The sequence below is a fragment of the Cricetulus griseus genome, chromosome 2 (assembly GCF_003668045.3).
Source record: "Cricetulus griseus strain 17A/GY chromosome 2, alternate assembly CriGri-PICRH-1.0, whole genome shotgun sequence".
NCBI classification, from domain to species: domain Eukaryota; kingdom Metazoa; phylum Chordata; class Mammalia; order Rodentia; family Cricetidae; genus Cricetulus; species Cricetulus griseus.
In genome coordinates, this window is record NC_048595.1 from 59,048,818 (window position 1) to 59,064,836 (window position 16,019).

General features: G+C 38.1%; 1 long non-coding RNA gene across 5 annotated transcripts; it reads right to left on the minus strand.

Annotated features, from left to right (window-relative positions):
* Positions 1-890: 890 nt before the first annotated feature.
* Positions 891-12,643, minus strand: LOC118238309. 5 transcript variants are annotated; one of them, XR_004768215.1, is made up of 3 exons: positions 12,397-12,643; positions 4,841-6,473; positions 891-2,191 (listed from the first exon to the last, which is right to left on the minus strand). It is a non-coding gene; the product is annotated as an uncharacterized LOC118238309 (long non-coding RNA). The 5 variants fall into 5 exon arrangements; XR_004768213.1 differs by having other exon boundaries at positions 891-5,019; positions 5,761-6,473; positions 12,397-12,640; XR_004768214.1 differs by having other exon boundaries at positions 891-5,019; positions 6,211-6,473; positions 12,397-12,639.
* Positions 12,644-16,019: the final 3,376 nt, after the last annotated feature.

Below are 16,019 nucleotides of genomic sequence, written 5' to 3' on the forward strand. Positions count from 1 at the left end.
TGGGGCTGGCTAATAGTTTCAGAGGTTCAGTCCATTATCAGCATGGCAAGAAGTATGGTTGCATGCAGGCAAACGAGGGACTGGAGAGGAACTGAGAATTCTGCCTATGGATTTCTAGGCAGCAGGAAGAGACTGAGATATACTAGGCCTGGCTTAAGTATCTGAGATTTCAAAACCTTCCTCCAGTGACACACTTCCTTCAACAAGGCTACACCTACTCCAACAAGGCCACACTTCCCAATAGTGCCAGTCCCTATGAGCCTATGGGGCCATTTTCATTTAAACCACCATATGGTGGTAACATCTTTAATAGTTACAGCTACTTTCTCAGCACTCCCTTTGTCAGCAATATTAGATTCCTTCCTTTCTTCACCAAATGACACATTTTCTACATCACTTTGCTTCCATGTTGCTTTCTCTCACTGTAGACTTGGATACTAGCAGTGAGCAGAAACCATGAAACAGACTGAATGATATCTGGTCTTGACATTCTCCACCCCCCCCCCCACACACATTAGTCAATTACTTTCCAGTTTAGCTCAAGGACTTGAGTCAAATTCTTTGCCAGAATATACTGGCCCAGCTCTCACTAGCATACTTGTTTCTACATGAAGCTTCATGAACCAGACCTCCATCTGCGTTTTCTTGACTTTTCTAAAGACATTCTAGTCTTTCAAACTCCTGCCACTCAAACTTCCATTAAGCCATGCTTAATATGGCTTATCTATCCCAAAGTTCCAAATTCTTTCACACTTTTCTTGCAAACCACTTCCTAAAAATGCTAAGAACCACATGGTCAGGTTTGTTATCACAGCAAGGACACCACTCTTGGAAACTATTTTCTATATTATTTCTCTCTTTTCTGTGACAAAATACTTGACAAATAAAACTTAAGGCAGGAAGCATTTATTTTGGCTCATAGTTTGAGGGCATAGTCTTGGTAATGAAGGATGGATGGACACAGTACATCCACAGTTAGGAAAAACATGCACACATAGTACCCTAGAAACACTATCATATCTGTCTGTGCTTGTGTTGTCTGCATACAAGCCAGACATTTACACTAAAAATTATGGCAAGAAAGGAAAGGAAGAGCTATGACAATCCAGAGTTGCTTTTAAGTCCACATTTAATTACAAAGTTGAAAGGAGAGAGTACTAGTAAAATATGATTCTATGAGGACACTAAATACAACAATTGACTAAACATCCACTTTCCCTGTTCAAGCAAGAATAAAATGCACAAGCCTATACGAGCTGTCTGCCTTTTATACATGAATTTTAAAAATTATTTTTGTGTGTATTTAAGGCATGTAAAAAATATTGCAGATTATGTATAGAAAGTAAAAAAAAAATCACCGTATGAATAAAGTTAACATACCTGTCTGTTCCCACCCCCTACTCTTACACACCTTTTTGTTTGTTTGTCTCCCACCCCCCTCTCTACTCTTCACACAGCTTCCTTGTTCAGTTTTCTGGTAAGATCAGATTATACCTCACTTAGCACAAATCCTAAATGCGATTTTAAAGTAAAATTTTCTTATCTAGAACAGCATTAAATAGCAAATGAAACATCCTAAAATGTAGAGCACCCATCAAGAAGGAATAGAAAATGTATGCCTTGGGACCATCAGCAGCATCTTTCTTCCTCCTTTTGAACAAGAGAACCTGCGTTTCCTTTTGTACCAGACCAAGTGGGGTTGCTAGCTGTACCTGCCTTTAATAAACACGCAGACTGCAATGTGGTTCCAGATTTTCAGTTTTGAAAGGGCATGCCACCCCACACTCCAACCTATGCAGCGACACAGTGAAGTCCGTGCATCTTTCACCATTCTTGTATCAGAGATGAAGCCGTACTGTCTGCTGCAGATGCTGAGGTCTTCCAAGTTCTCTTTCACAGCCATGGAATTCATGTCCTGGCTGCCACATTGGCTGGTAACAAGTCACGGATAAATTCCCAGCCTCAGATATGCCTTTGGTCAAAGGGAACCGCTTGTCTCAGCTGAGCAGAATGTTGAAGTGTCATCCCACCTTCAAAATTCTACAAGGGACTGGCTGTTGGCTTTGGACTACTGAACTGCAGGATCCATTCTTGTTTGCCAAGTTCTACTTTCATTTTCTCGGGCTCGTCCCTCTCAGCAGCAGTGCCAACAAACTCCCAGTGTACCAATCTGGCTCCAAGTCTCTTTTCTCTAGATTTGGACATGAATGCAGTGGTATTGACTTTTATTAAACAAATCATGATTTTTGGAGTTGACAATTTACTGTGCTTAAGCCCAATAAATGTTTGATCATTTGCCTTCTTTTCCCTGTAGTTACAGTTGTAATTATGTCTATTTCTATCCATTCCCAACAAGAGTCTGTCATTCTAATGTTTTACACCAGGGAAACTATTTCTGTATGTTTGCTAGCCAAGAGAAACCACAATTCTTAAACAAAACATGAACTCCCTCAGAGCCACTTAGAATGGATTTTTTGCTCTTACAAGCATTTTCTTCGTGGGAGGAAAAAAATATACCAAAGCCAATATTTTAAAGTTCAATCAGTTATCATCTGGAATATTTTTAAGGAAATTATGAAACTTTTTTTTCACCATGAAATGCTTTGGGGCTAGCTTTTACTCAGAAGTTTTCAACTTCTAAACTATCAATTAAATCCTATTCTTTAACATGAGTTACTCTGGCTCTTGTTAGCTATAAAAGTGATTCTCAGTCATGTTCTTTTAAAGGAATAAAAACACCTCTAAATATGCAAATGTCTCAGACACAAGTTTCTACCGCCCAGGAACACGTCTGCTGGTTTTAGTGGTGCTATCGTGAGTAAGGGTACATTCTACAACTCATTTGGGAAATATTTGCCTGACTCAATCCTAACATTTGGCTACCAGAGTTAGGAAGATAAAAATTAATACCTTCTGAGTCATAAGGTGTGGGTAAGATATAATTCCTAATGCAAGAGAAAATTGTCCTCATGTAGGTCACTTGATCATTTTCAAACCTTGTGGATTTCACCATCAGTCCAGAACAATTTCTGGATTTCAGTAGTTACTGAGGGTCAAGTTTACCGTAATTGTGATGCAACCTTCTTAGTGAGACTTCCCAGGTCACCCCATTTGAAATTACACCCCTTCTTCCTGCTCCTTACCCTTCTGTTAATTGGTTTTGCTAAAAAGCACTTACCACCATTAACATAAACAAATGTTGCTTTTTTTCCCTGTGAGTTCCTATTTGGTTTTGCTATATTCCTGATGGCTATAGCAGACTCTGGCATTATTACTATTATTACTTTTAACAATTAATAAGAAAATGGATAAGTCTATAAGCCATCATTTTTTTTCTTCTGTGATTTGAGCTTTCAATTTGTGATTTATTTACACTGAAGATTTTGTGGCACCGTGGAAGGAAGGAGTGATGATACGGTTCCAGCAGTGAACATCTAGTCTTTTTCTAATAAAGTCAAATAAACAAATGATGTCTCTGTTGCGGTAAGGTTCACATATTTCAGCATTGCCACAGACAACTCACTGTTTTAGAAGGTTGTGGAACCTGTGGTACTGTGGCCCAGTGAGCAGAAGTGGCTCTGTCTTTGGAAACTGCACTCCCCTCTGTATTTGGCTCTAACAAGCTGTTTCCTGTTCTTCTAAGATGTAAGCAAGCTTTGCTGCAAACTCCAATTATCGCAGGCGAACCACCTGGCCCTGTGCCTCCCCTGCCCCACACCAGGCCGTCCCTAGCCAAAATAAACCCTCCCTCAAGTCCTTTCTGCTAGGAAGTTTGTGACAGTGATGTAAAAAGTAACAAATATAATCATTCATAAAATCACAGAGCGTTTCTGTGAGTATAGTGCCCTAGCCAGGCAAAACTAAGAACACCAAACTATGGCTGACTTATAAATACCGGGCTAGTTTAGGGCCTGCAATTTGATGAAATTCTTAACCAACGATAACAAGGAAATCAATGTACTCTACTCAGAATAGACCCTCTTGCTCTGTTCTGCTTCAGGTAAATAGTGTTTAAACTTAGGCATTTTTTTTTTTTTTGCTGGTTAGGAAATTAAAATATATATTTATAAAAGAGATGAAAGGAGGTAATATTAAGCCTGGTCTTAGGGAAGGAAATGCAATAATTCACACAGATACTTTCTCTGAAAGTCTTATATCATTATTCTGACTGATGTGAGCCAACATTTTGGATGTATTGTTAAGAATTTATGTTCTTTTCTTTCTTCTTCTCTTTCTTCCTCCCATCTCCTTTTTCTTAGACAGGTTCTTTTATAGGTGAGGCTGACCTCGAACTTGCCTTTTATCTGAGGATGACCTTGAACTTCTGATCTTCCTGTCTCTACCTTCCTAGTGTTGAAATTACAAAATGAATGCATTTCTTTAAATAATCATTACCTATAAAGGATCAGGTTGAGTGTATACAACTCTCAAAGAGCATCTTTACTAAGAAAAGAACAGTGAGAAAATATTTTGCAAATAAGTAGGAAACTGGCTTATCCACATAAGGCAGACTGCAGATTTACCAGATTGACAAAATGCATCTTAGTAAAATTGATGTTAGACTATAAATAAGAATTTTCCTCTCCTGCAACTCTAAAGCTGTCCTAGCCCATGACTCAGTTTCCTACACCAGTAGTCACAGTAGTCAGGGGAAGGAAATGCTTGCTCACCTTTGCTGTGTTTGTAATAACCACTCCACATCAAAGAAGTGACTCACTCCGCCCCCTTGCCAGCCTCGAGCTTGCTTTCTACCTCCCACCACCCTTTACTGGCTGTGCTGCTGTTTGGCTTGAGGGGCCTCTACCAGCAAGTCTGGGTTTGTGGTGTCTGGCACGCTCACCTCCCTGAATGACTAGGCTTCCAGAGGTGGGCTGTTTTGCAGGTTGGAACCTGAAGTTGACCACCACTTTACCTGACCTCTGGTTCAAGTCATATGATTCAACATCCGGAAGCTGGGCTCATACCGTCTCTCCTTGAACAGCACAGAAGGAAATGGAATAATCTTGTGTCTGTACACCTCTTAAAAGTAAACACAAATAGGTTATGAGTAACCCTGAAAGGTTATGAATGTCTACTTTCGTTGGTTTGAGAGAAATATATTGCTGTTGGGAATTCCACAAACTATCAGATTTTAGTGAGTTCAGCAAGTGCTAACACAGTATGGTGCAGGTGGTGGGTGCTCAGAAAGTATTTATGTCTGAGGAATATGCTTTTTTTTTTTTTTCTAGATGGGAACCATTATAGAGAAATAATTTCACTTCAGTGTTTCTTAGAAAGGAAGGATCTATATTTATTTTAATAAAAATCTATCACCAGATTCAATAGTAGGTGAAGTGTAGACTTGGAAAATAAAAGGCTTTGGACTTAGTAGAGATACTACTGAGATTAGAAACCCCGGGGCAACTCAAGTTTTAATGAAATTAATGTAGCTTGGTGCTAAAGGAACTTGGAGTCAGATCCACTGTTCTGGTATCTCTTACCAGCAACGTGACTGACTGTTCAATCTTGACTATTACAATCTTCTATGTTATCATTAAAATTGGGTTAATAGTGAACATGTCTTAAGCTTCATATAAATTTTAATTAAGACAATATAAATAATTTGAAAATACAGATTATTTCCTATTTTGGAAGAAAGAGAGAACAAAACATGCCTCCCTCTGCTGCCCATAGGTGCTGCAGAGCAGATGCAGTAATACGAAATGGCTTTTCCAAGTGTGCTGTGTTAGCATTATCTGACTTCCTCTTGGCCATAAGTACCTTCCTCTCCCCTGCCTTTGAACACAGCCTTGCTGCTCTTATCTTCTGGTACAGCCCTTGGCTATTTGCATGTAGGGTTTTACAGACCAGCAGTCAAAGTGCTTGCGGCACACTCCTTGATTCAGCATGGCAACCTCTTACGCTTGGCAGCATAATCCTCGGATACTTTGCATTTAAGTGTTCACTTTGCTATCACTCATGGCTCAGTAAACTTTGGGATGTTCTTGATGCTGATAAATGCTAAAACCAGAGCCCTCTAGGACTGCATTGATGATAGAATGGTCTGCTCATGTTACAGCAACATGCCTCTTGCTCAGTCTTTCCTTCCAGACAGTCTGGCATCCTTTTTCTTTCTTTCTTTTTTTAACGGCTTGCCATGCTGATTAATAATGCTTCTGGGGAATTTGGAGAAGAGGTGGTGTGAATGGGTTTATGTATTATACAGATTACCTCATGATTACTCAGAGTTAACTGGAAAATTTCCAACCATTTCTTCTTGATCTTCACTTCCTGAGGGATTTGACCTGCCATCTGCTACCAAAGCCCCATTTGGAAAGAGCATGCTTGCATACTGGTTCTTCCAGAAAATATGAACTGGGAACCATTAGTGGGAAGATGATGTGAAACAGAGGAAAATTCTTCAGTAACCGATCAATACAGCTTCAACACCAAGTCCATCATTGCAGGATCCAAAGAGAATCCCAGACAGATCTCTAAAATAAAGCACCATTGATCACAGTACAGCACATACAAACTCCTCAGCAGTACTATAATGGCAGCCACCAGTTATTTTGTTTTCTTAATGTTTTGAATTTTTGACCTTTTTTAACCAGAGAAAAATATTTAGAGAAGTCATAAGATTTTTTTTTTTTCTGGTGTCCTTATGCCACAAGGTTGAATTAGAGGAAATGGTAAAATAACAAAGTGTTTCAATGGTTATTTAGAGAAAAGGTATTTGGAATTTAAGAAATATTTAAGACTATACCAAATACAGTGATTTTAAAAATTAGAATAGAAGAGGAAACCATTGGTGAATTAGCTTATTTTAAAGCAAGGACTCATATTACATTTCACTTTCTACTTTTTTGATAGGTTTCGTTGTATCTATAACACTCTCCTCTCTCTCTCTCTCTCTCTCTCTCTCTCACACACACACACACACACACATTAAGGCTTTTATGTCAATGAAATTTATTTTGTCCTTTAAGAATGGATTAACATACAGAAGGGGAAAAGATTAAAAGTTTCATCTTATTCCTAATATTTTACTAAAAATTTCAGGAAAATTGGATGTAACAAAAGAAAAATGAAGCTACTTCTTAAAATTTTGAAGAATATATCACTTTTTAAAGGATAATTTTTTGTTTGTTTTTTGAGACAGGGTTACTCTGTGGCTTTGGAGGCTGTCCTGGAACTAACTCTTGTAGACCAGGCTGGGCTCGAAGTTACAGAGATTTAAAGGATATATTTTTTTTACTGATATGGAAAACTCCAATTTATTTAGAGGTATGCTGCCGTAATTAAAGTCCAGCCCTGGGATTGGCTGTGTCAACATAGGCAAGGAATGAAAAGGGCTAGCAGGTTACTTGGACAATCTGACCAGAGAAGATAGCTGACGTAAGTGTATAGCTCAGTCTTCCACAATTTGTGGTCAGTTTTATTCGCCAGCCCTGCCTGGGTAATTACATCAGATTTCCACACCCTTGGCTGTGTGGACACAGAGAGAAGGTTTTTAGCTCACGGAAAGAAGGTTATGGAAGTCTGACTTACATAATTGGTCTCCAGTCTTGAAAACATCTATCCATGAGTGCTTAGTTGGATAATATGCCTGAACTTGCCTTTCGGAGTTTCTTATGCTGGCTAATAGTTGCCATCCATGACTATGGCATTTTATGAGACTCTGTAGAAATATTTGTTCCTCCTAAGATCCCTTTTCCTTTCCCTCCTCATTTTCCAAATTTCTTCTAAGTGATTTTCATAAAATCATATAATACTGGATACTACTGATAATTATAATTCCAGTATTTCTCACCCTTATTAATGTTTATAATACATATCTGGTTATTTGATTTTTTAAATAAATTTTCTTTGAAATAAACTCCAAATTACTCACTTTAGATACCCTCTAAAAAGTGTATTCCAGGTTATGCATTTAGTGTGCCGATTATTTTTCCTGATAATAAACCAAGTGTGTACTCAAAGCATGTTATTTAACTTCAAGAAATACTATTCTTGTCTAGTCTTTAAATGAGAAAACTTAGGTGCAGCAAAGTGTACCAAGTCTTCTACAGGAAGATAGCCAGCTAGCAGTAGAGTTAATGATTGAAACCATGCTTTTAGACTTTTAAATCCAAGCCTCTTCCACTAACCACACTGATTTAGGTTTGGCACTTATTTGGTAAATTTATAAGAAATATTCATTTAATAAAATATTGTAAGAAGGACATCAGTTGTCCTTTACTTACTCTTAAGTGTCTAGTGTATCACAGATACTTGGAAACAATGGTCCTCAACTAAAGTATCCACACAGGAGTTCATAAAGACTTCCCAGGCCCATGTAGAGTGTTAAGAGTGCTGTAGAGATATGCATTTCCCACAAATTCCCTAAGAGAAGGATTTGTGGGGAAGACATTCCTATTGAGAATGCTACTTTACTGCCATAAGAATAAAGTCATTTTTTCACACCCTTGGGATTTTGTTAGGATTTCCCCCGAGTGATTGAGCACACCAGCAGTGATACTAAAGATATGGATGAGTGACAATATGCTATAACTGCGGCAGGAGGTGTGGAAAGTGAATTTCACATCTGGTGTCAATTCTGTTCTTTCCACACAAGTGAATGTACATTGACGAAATTTCAGCTGATATACCTTCAAAAATAATTTTTTTTGCATGGTAGATGAACATGTAATTTGGGACACAAAAACTTCAAAGGCCCAAGTATTGTGTTACAACTATATAAAAAAAAAAAACCTCTGTTTGCATCTACAAAGGGATGTTTTAGCACTTATCTAAATTAAAATGTCAAATAAGAATGAAAATAGCTGCTATACTCATAGATCAGTGCCTTATTCAGCCATCCTCAGAGAAGCTGCCTCCTGTAGCAGATGGAAACAAATATAGAGACCTACAGCCAGACACTATACAGAGAATGAGAGAACTTGGAACACTCAGCTCTAAATGGAACACAAAAATTGTTCAGAGGTCCAAGTGTCTTCTCTTGGACTCTTCTTTCTGTTGGCTTGTCATGTCCAAATTTGATGTGATAGTTATTGTTGTATCTTTTTACATTTTATTTTTTTTATTTCAACATTATCTCATAGAATCCTGTTCTTTTCCAATGTGACACAGAAAGGAAGTGGATCTGGATAGGAGAGGAGGTGGGGAAACTGTAATCAGGATATATTATGTGAGAAAAGAATCTATTTTCAATAAAAGGAAAAATGTTTAAAAAGTTAAAGAAGAGAAAAGAATAGAATTATTGCTAAACTTTAACTTGTTCTAGCAATACATAACATTCATACACAAAACCTATAGGGAAAAAAACACCCAGACATATCCATCTCCTTGAAATATGTTCAGCATTGGTTTTCATGTATTGATTTATCAATTTTCATATTTATGTAATTATATTGAACATAATCCAGTAATATAATGCATTTACTAAGCAATTTACCAGTAAAAATTATGATGTATCTCATGTTTATGAGAGGTTCTTTGTCATGGCTGGTCCCTCTGCCCTTCAGCCCCAAATGAACACGCAGATGCTATATTAATTATAAAATTGTTGGTCAATGACTAAGGGTTCTTATTGGCTAGCTCTTCTTAATTATTAGCCCACTTCTATTATTTTAAGTATTTCTACATGGTCTTATCTTACCTGAGAAGGGTCTGGACCTGTTACTCCTTTGGTGGCCTACATGGTGACTGTTCTGGTGGGCCCTCTCTGCCTACCTTTCCCAGAATTCTTCTTGTCGTAGTCCCACCTATCTTCCTGCCTTATAGACCAGACAGTGTTTTATTCATCAACCAATAAGAGAAACATATATACAGAAGAACTTCCCCCATCAACCTCATATAAATATTTTAACATTGGAAATCTATTGGAAAAATTAAAAACTAACTTATTTATTTATATGTTTATATTTTGCTGTAGAAAAAAATATATATAGTCAACAAATGATGTAATTTGAAAGTAAACCAATATTATATGAATACATTTATATCAAACTAGCATAAATATAGTGAGAAAGGAAAATAAAAAATAAGAGGAAGATATAAAATTCCAATTTCTATGAAGATCTTATTTCTTGATTTCCGTTTTTACTATTATTGATGGGGAATCAAATGACTTTGCTACCTAAATTTCATAGCAGGCATTAAAAATTTTGTAATAATTTCATTTAAAAAAGATTAATATAAAAATCCTGGCAGTGGTGGCACATGCCTTTAATCCCAGCACCCAGGAAGCAGAGGCAGAAGCAGGTCGATCTCTGTGAGTTCAAGGCCAGCCTGGTCTACAAAGTGAGTTCCAGGACAGCCAGGGCTACACAGAGAAACTCTGCCTCAAAAAAGAAAAACAAACAAATAAACAAAAACGTTAAAGTAAGCTATGCTCTCACTATGAAAATAACTACACAGGTAGTGAACTTGTTATATTTTAGCCATTCCACAGTGGCCTGTGTGCTTCAAGACATCATGTTGTACATAAAAAATACAATGTTAACAGAAAATTTAAAGTAATTATAAAATTAATGAAATAAATTGGAAAAACAAAATTTATAGTATTTATGTCTTGATTAAAATATTAGATTTATTCAAGGGGCACAGAAAGTTTCAAGGCTATTACTTTCAGAACTGAAGTCGATTTTCTAGGTGGAGAATTCTCCATGGAGAAACTTTGACCTGGTGCCACCTTCCCAGGAATAAATCCTGTAATTGTCTGCTGATCACACTGTACTGTAGACTGCAGGGTTGCCAGCATCCCTGCAACACACTGCCTGGCAGTCAAGTCATGAGCCTGAATGTCTGTTGTCTTTGCTTGTTACAGTGAATCCAGATTAGTTTCGGAAAGGCTACACTAGTTCTCTAGCTTCCCATACCGTGACAGAGTGGAGCTTCTGTTTTTACCAGATAAAGTGAAGTAGTTATTTCTTATAAAAGTTAGAAAAGTTTGAAGCAATAGAATGAAATAAAAGGAAGACAACATTAACTTAAAGGGTACATACATATGTAAAATAACTGCAGTTTTAAAAACTTTCTATTTATTTATTATGTACATTGGGGTTTTTGCCTTTATGATGCCTGTTTGAGGATGCTAGATCCCCTGGAACTGGAGTTGCACACTGCCATATGGATTCTGGGAATTGAACCCAGGTCCTTTGGAAGATCAGCCAGTGCTCTTAACTGGTGAGCCATCTTTCCTAGCCCCATAACAAGAGATTTTCAGTCACGTATAACCATATTTTTATTAAAAGTATGAAGTTTAGCTCTGTATTCAAGTTCCTAGCTTGTATTAAACACCTAACACTTCACTCTGGTAATGTATAGGACAGTTTTATTCTGAGTAATGTGAATTATTTATGATTTATTCCAGCTACATTGTTTTATAATATCAAAAGTTTGTGATGAAAGACACAGAGTTTAACTTTCTCCTCTACTTCTTATAATTGCCACCAGAAAAATTAAAAGCAGAAAGGAAAATTTCCCCATGTATTCAAAAATAATTGAACTCTGAAAAATTGCAAATGTGTAAAACTGCTTACAATGAAGTATTATTTAACACAACTAAACCATATCAGCCTTATTGTAGAGATCATTTTTGGCTTGTGCTTTAGCACATTATAAAGAATAAAATTTATTCTGTTCTATTAAGTCTTGATTATATTCAAAAGTGGTTAGTCTTCCTGTTCTTCCCCATCAACATGTTATTCTCACTTTTGGACAACCAAAACAAAAAAATTAAATCTAGAACATGTAGATATTTACAGTTAGAACTGTTCTACAGTGCTGACAATCTAGAAATGAATTCAGTATTAATGCTCTTCTTCATAACATCTTATCCTCCATAATCACAGCCTGATGCCTGAGACTCATATTTCACTCCTGGAAAGTTTCAGAGAAGCCACGGAAACCATAATCATTTGGTGAAAAATAATAGGGAAATCACTTCTATTTATAAAAACCCACTTCTGTGCTGGACCTGCATGAGTGTATTATAAATATTATATTGCTTGGAAAGTTAGATATCCGAGAAACACTTCCAAATAATTAGAAAAATATACACAAATGTAAATTGTTTTTGAAAACTGAAGCACATTTTCAAATACAGTCAGTTAGAAACAACAAAAATTAGGACAAAAAGATAGGCCACTGAGATGGCTCAGCTTGTAGATCATTTACTGCACAATCAAATCACCTGAGTGCGAGCCTGGGATCCCACTGTGCAAGGAAAAAAACAGTAAAACAGGTCCCATAAGTTGTCCTCTGACAGACAGACAGACAGGCAGACAGACACAGACACACACAGACACACAGACACACACAGACACACAGACACAGACACACAGACACACACACACACACGAGTCATACCATAAAAGCCAAGAATGCCATTGTTTTGTTTATATCACTTACCTAAATGAACAAAAGCACTAAAACTGAATTCAACATTTTCAGTGGTGTCATAAAGATGGAATATTCTGAGGTTTGTTCCTACCCATTTTGAAGGGAAAGCTCATGGGATTTTATCAAAGAATAAAACTTGATAGAAAACAGGGATGACTAGGATGATAAATTTTAGGTGTGGGTGGATACCTCATGGTATTCAGGTCATTTGCTTAAGAGAAAGGAAGAGATGAGTTATACCTTGCCTTTGTGATAAAATCACGTAGCAATTGATGCTTCATTCAGTGTTTAATTTGTTGTAAATATCATAGTAACTTTGTTCCAAGTTGATTAAGGTTTAATCACAAGTGACTAAGCAAGTAGGCATGAAAGAAAGAATAAGTCATAACTATTACTCACTTATTAATATTCTTCCTATATCCAGGGATTTAGATTTGCTTGCACACTTCATGACTAACTTGACCTGATTTTTTTCTATGAAAAGATAAATTTACTTGGGATAAAATAAAGAAATAGAAAATGCAGAGGATGTTATTAGATGCTGAGTTTTCACACGGGCAAACAGACCTATGTTTCCCAAGTATGTCACGGGATGTTGACTTCTCTTCATGCACATACTTGTCAGAACCAAGTCAGATCTTAACCTTGCACTAATATTCTGAGATTAAAAAATCCTAGTTCCAGGTAGGTAAGAAAAGTTCAGAGACAGGGGCACATGACTACCCCCCAACCCCCATAGCCAACTAGAACAAAAGCTCCCAGCTCCTTGTGAAGCATGTGGGATCATCTTCTCTTCTGCGGGTTTAGGCAAGTCTGGTTTTCAACCCATGGTTTGGCAGGCTGTGGGGTAGGAAAACGGAACAAATCAAGCTCTTAGACTTCGAAATGGAATGCTGTCTTTGAGAACGATTGAGAGTGAGCTGAATCATTTGGAGGTTTGAAAGATGGAAATAATTTACCTAAATACTTTAAAAATCAATGTCAGGCCTTAATACTTAGCCTACTGATAACAAGGAAAAGAAGAAAAGATTTTAAGCAAAATTTTAGTTAAATATTACCAACTATATGGTATTGTGTCTTGTTCTAGTTCAAATTTAATAACTAAAATTACCCCAAAATATTTTCTGGGTGTACTGTATGAGAATACTTTCATGTCATAGTTAGGGGAATAGCATTATGAGTTTTCTGGCAGATCTATTGATTGTGCAAACTATTAATAGATACAGATTCACAAATAATGGAAATATAAATGCCATCATTTGCAAAACAGTAAAATATCAACAGTAATTCATTATGACAGTTTCACTACACAAGTAAAAACTTAAAAAGATAATACTCAATTTGTAATTTAAACCGAAGAAAAGTGAATTCAGAGGTTGGCAGAATCCCCTCCCCCACTTCCTTTCTCCCACCCCATTTGTTTTCTTGATTTTTTCAAATATAAAACCCACACTCCTCTCTCCTTTTCTTTGATTATGTATGTGAACAAGACATTATAATGACCATATTGGTTTTTCATATATCAAAAATATAAACGAAAATAAGTACTATTATGATATTGAATAGAGTGTTTATATAGGGATTTTCTTTAGGATAGTTTGCCTCCCAAGTCTGGATAGTTTTATGTCTAAGATTGTATTTAGAAAGAATTTTGAGTATGGAATTTTCCTGGGATATCAGTGTTCTTGATCACCCATCACCAGAGATGGGTGATTTAACTGGTTTATTCCTTCTGCTCCTGTTTTATCTTCACAACCAGAGATCTATTGTGAATATTCCAACTAAACTTCCATGTTCTCATCAAAAAGCACAAAGCATTGTGCCAAAAGTAACACAGTGAATATAGAGAAACACTTCTCAACGGTCAGATCCTGAAAAGAAACATGTCAAATTGAAAGGTAGTTGGTGTTTTACACGAAGGTATCAGTAATGGATACGCTTTTTAATTGCATTATATAATTTTATTTTCACTTTAAATGACTTCTGTTTTCAAAGTGTGGATGGAATGAATACCCAGTGTTTATACTAAACTTTGTGTAATTCATATGTTTTATATACTCTGAGGGAATATCTTCCTATAACATTCATCATAGACATCTGTTCTTACATGTTTAGAAGATGGTGTTGATGACGGACTGAGCGGGGCCAAGAGACCCACACATAGGGCCGCCCCGGACTTGGAGGAGAAAACACAGTCTGCCTGGCGCCTTGTGGTGACGGGCAGACGTGGCACTATGGTGAACAAATGCATGGTGTGTTATGGGAGGGGGAGAGAGAGAAGAGTTCATTTCGTGTGGACAAGGCGTAACTGAAGAGTGAGGAGCAGGCTGAGGTGAGCTGCTTGATTGCTACCCAGGGTCGTGGTGATGTCTGGGCCTGGGCTGCTGACAGGGCCTGTGTCTAGCTAGGTTCATGGCCCTGATGCAGCTGTGGTCTGTGTTGATGTCCCTGGCTCCTGATACCACCAACGGCAGAGAAGATAGGGCTGTTCAAAATTGGCTCCTTCACTCACTGGCTGCAAAGCTGGTCCCGCCCCTCACCAGCTGATGCACTCAGGAGAGAGGTTCTACATCTCACCTGGGAAGCACAATAAAGCTGACTCTGTTCACAGGGGCATGGAAGAGCTGGCCCAGAGGGCATGGGACTGGGAGAGCAGGCCACGCCCCTCTTGTCTGCCATGTGGTGGCCTGGGTGAGGGAAAGATACCCTCCTCCTCTCGCCTTTTGCCTCTTGCCACCTGCAGCAGGTAGGGAACTTGATCCAATCCCTCAGCAGCTTCAGCACTCAGGAAACGGACGGGCGCTTCGCCTGGGCAGCACAGTAGAGCTGACCCCGTAGACAGGGACACAGCTGAGCCAGCCCAAAGGGCATGAGAGGAGCATAGCCAGTATTGCCTCCCTCGTCTGCAGTGTGGTGGGATGGGGCGAGGGAAACATGCCCTCCCACCTTGTTCCCACTGCCTCCAGCTGGCGAGGGAGCTGACCCTTCCCCTTTACCAGCTCCAACACTCATGGGACTTCATCTGAGCAGCAGGGACTCAAACTGAGATAATAACCCTGAACTAAGGGTAGACCAGATTGGATCACCAAGAACAGTTTATTGAAAGACTTTTGTCTTTCAATACAACGTTACTTGATATTAACCAAGTTTATTTTCATTGTTACTTTCTCTTTAACACTTCAAAGGTCTGTTAGCCCACTCCTCTCGTGGTCCTTTACACTTTCTATCAGTGAGGTGATGTAGTCATGACCTCAGCATCAGCTGCCTCCTTGGTGAAACGCCCTCACCTTTCATTTGGTTTTTCTATCCCCGGAAACTAAGGTCTGGGTGTTACAAGTTCATGTCCATTGCTCATTGCCTCTGTGAGCTTCCACTAATGCTCAGCAGGGGTGTGGATGACAAATTTCCCCACAAGAACTTAGGGCTAGAGAGTCCCCAACTCTAGCACTGCTTATGCCCCAGCTTTAAGCCCCTCTGGGATCAATATTTTCTACCCCCAATTTCATTGGATTCATGTTTTCCTTTTTTTTTTCTACTCGCTTCCTTCCACACCCCTCCAGTACCTGACAATGAGGAATCTTCTTGAGCCTTGCATTTAAGTTCACAAATCCAGTTGTTTTTTCCTAGTATTT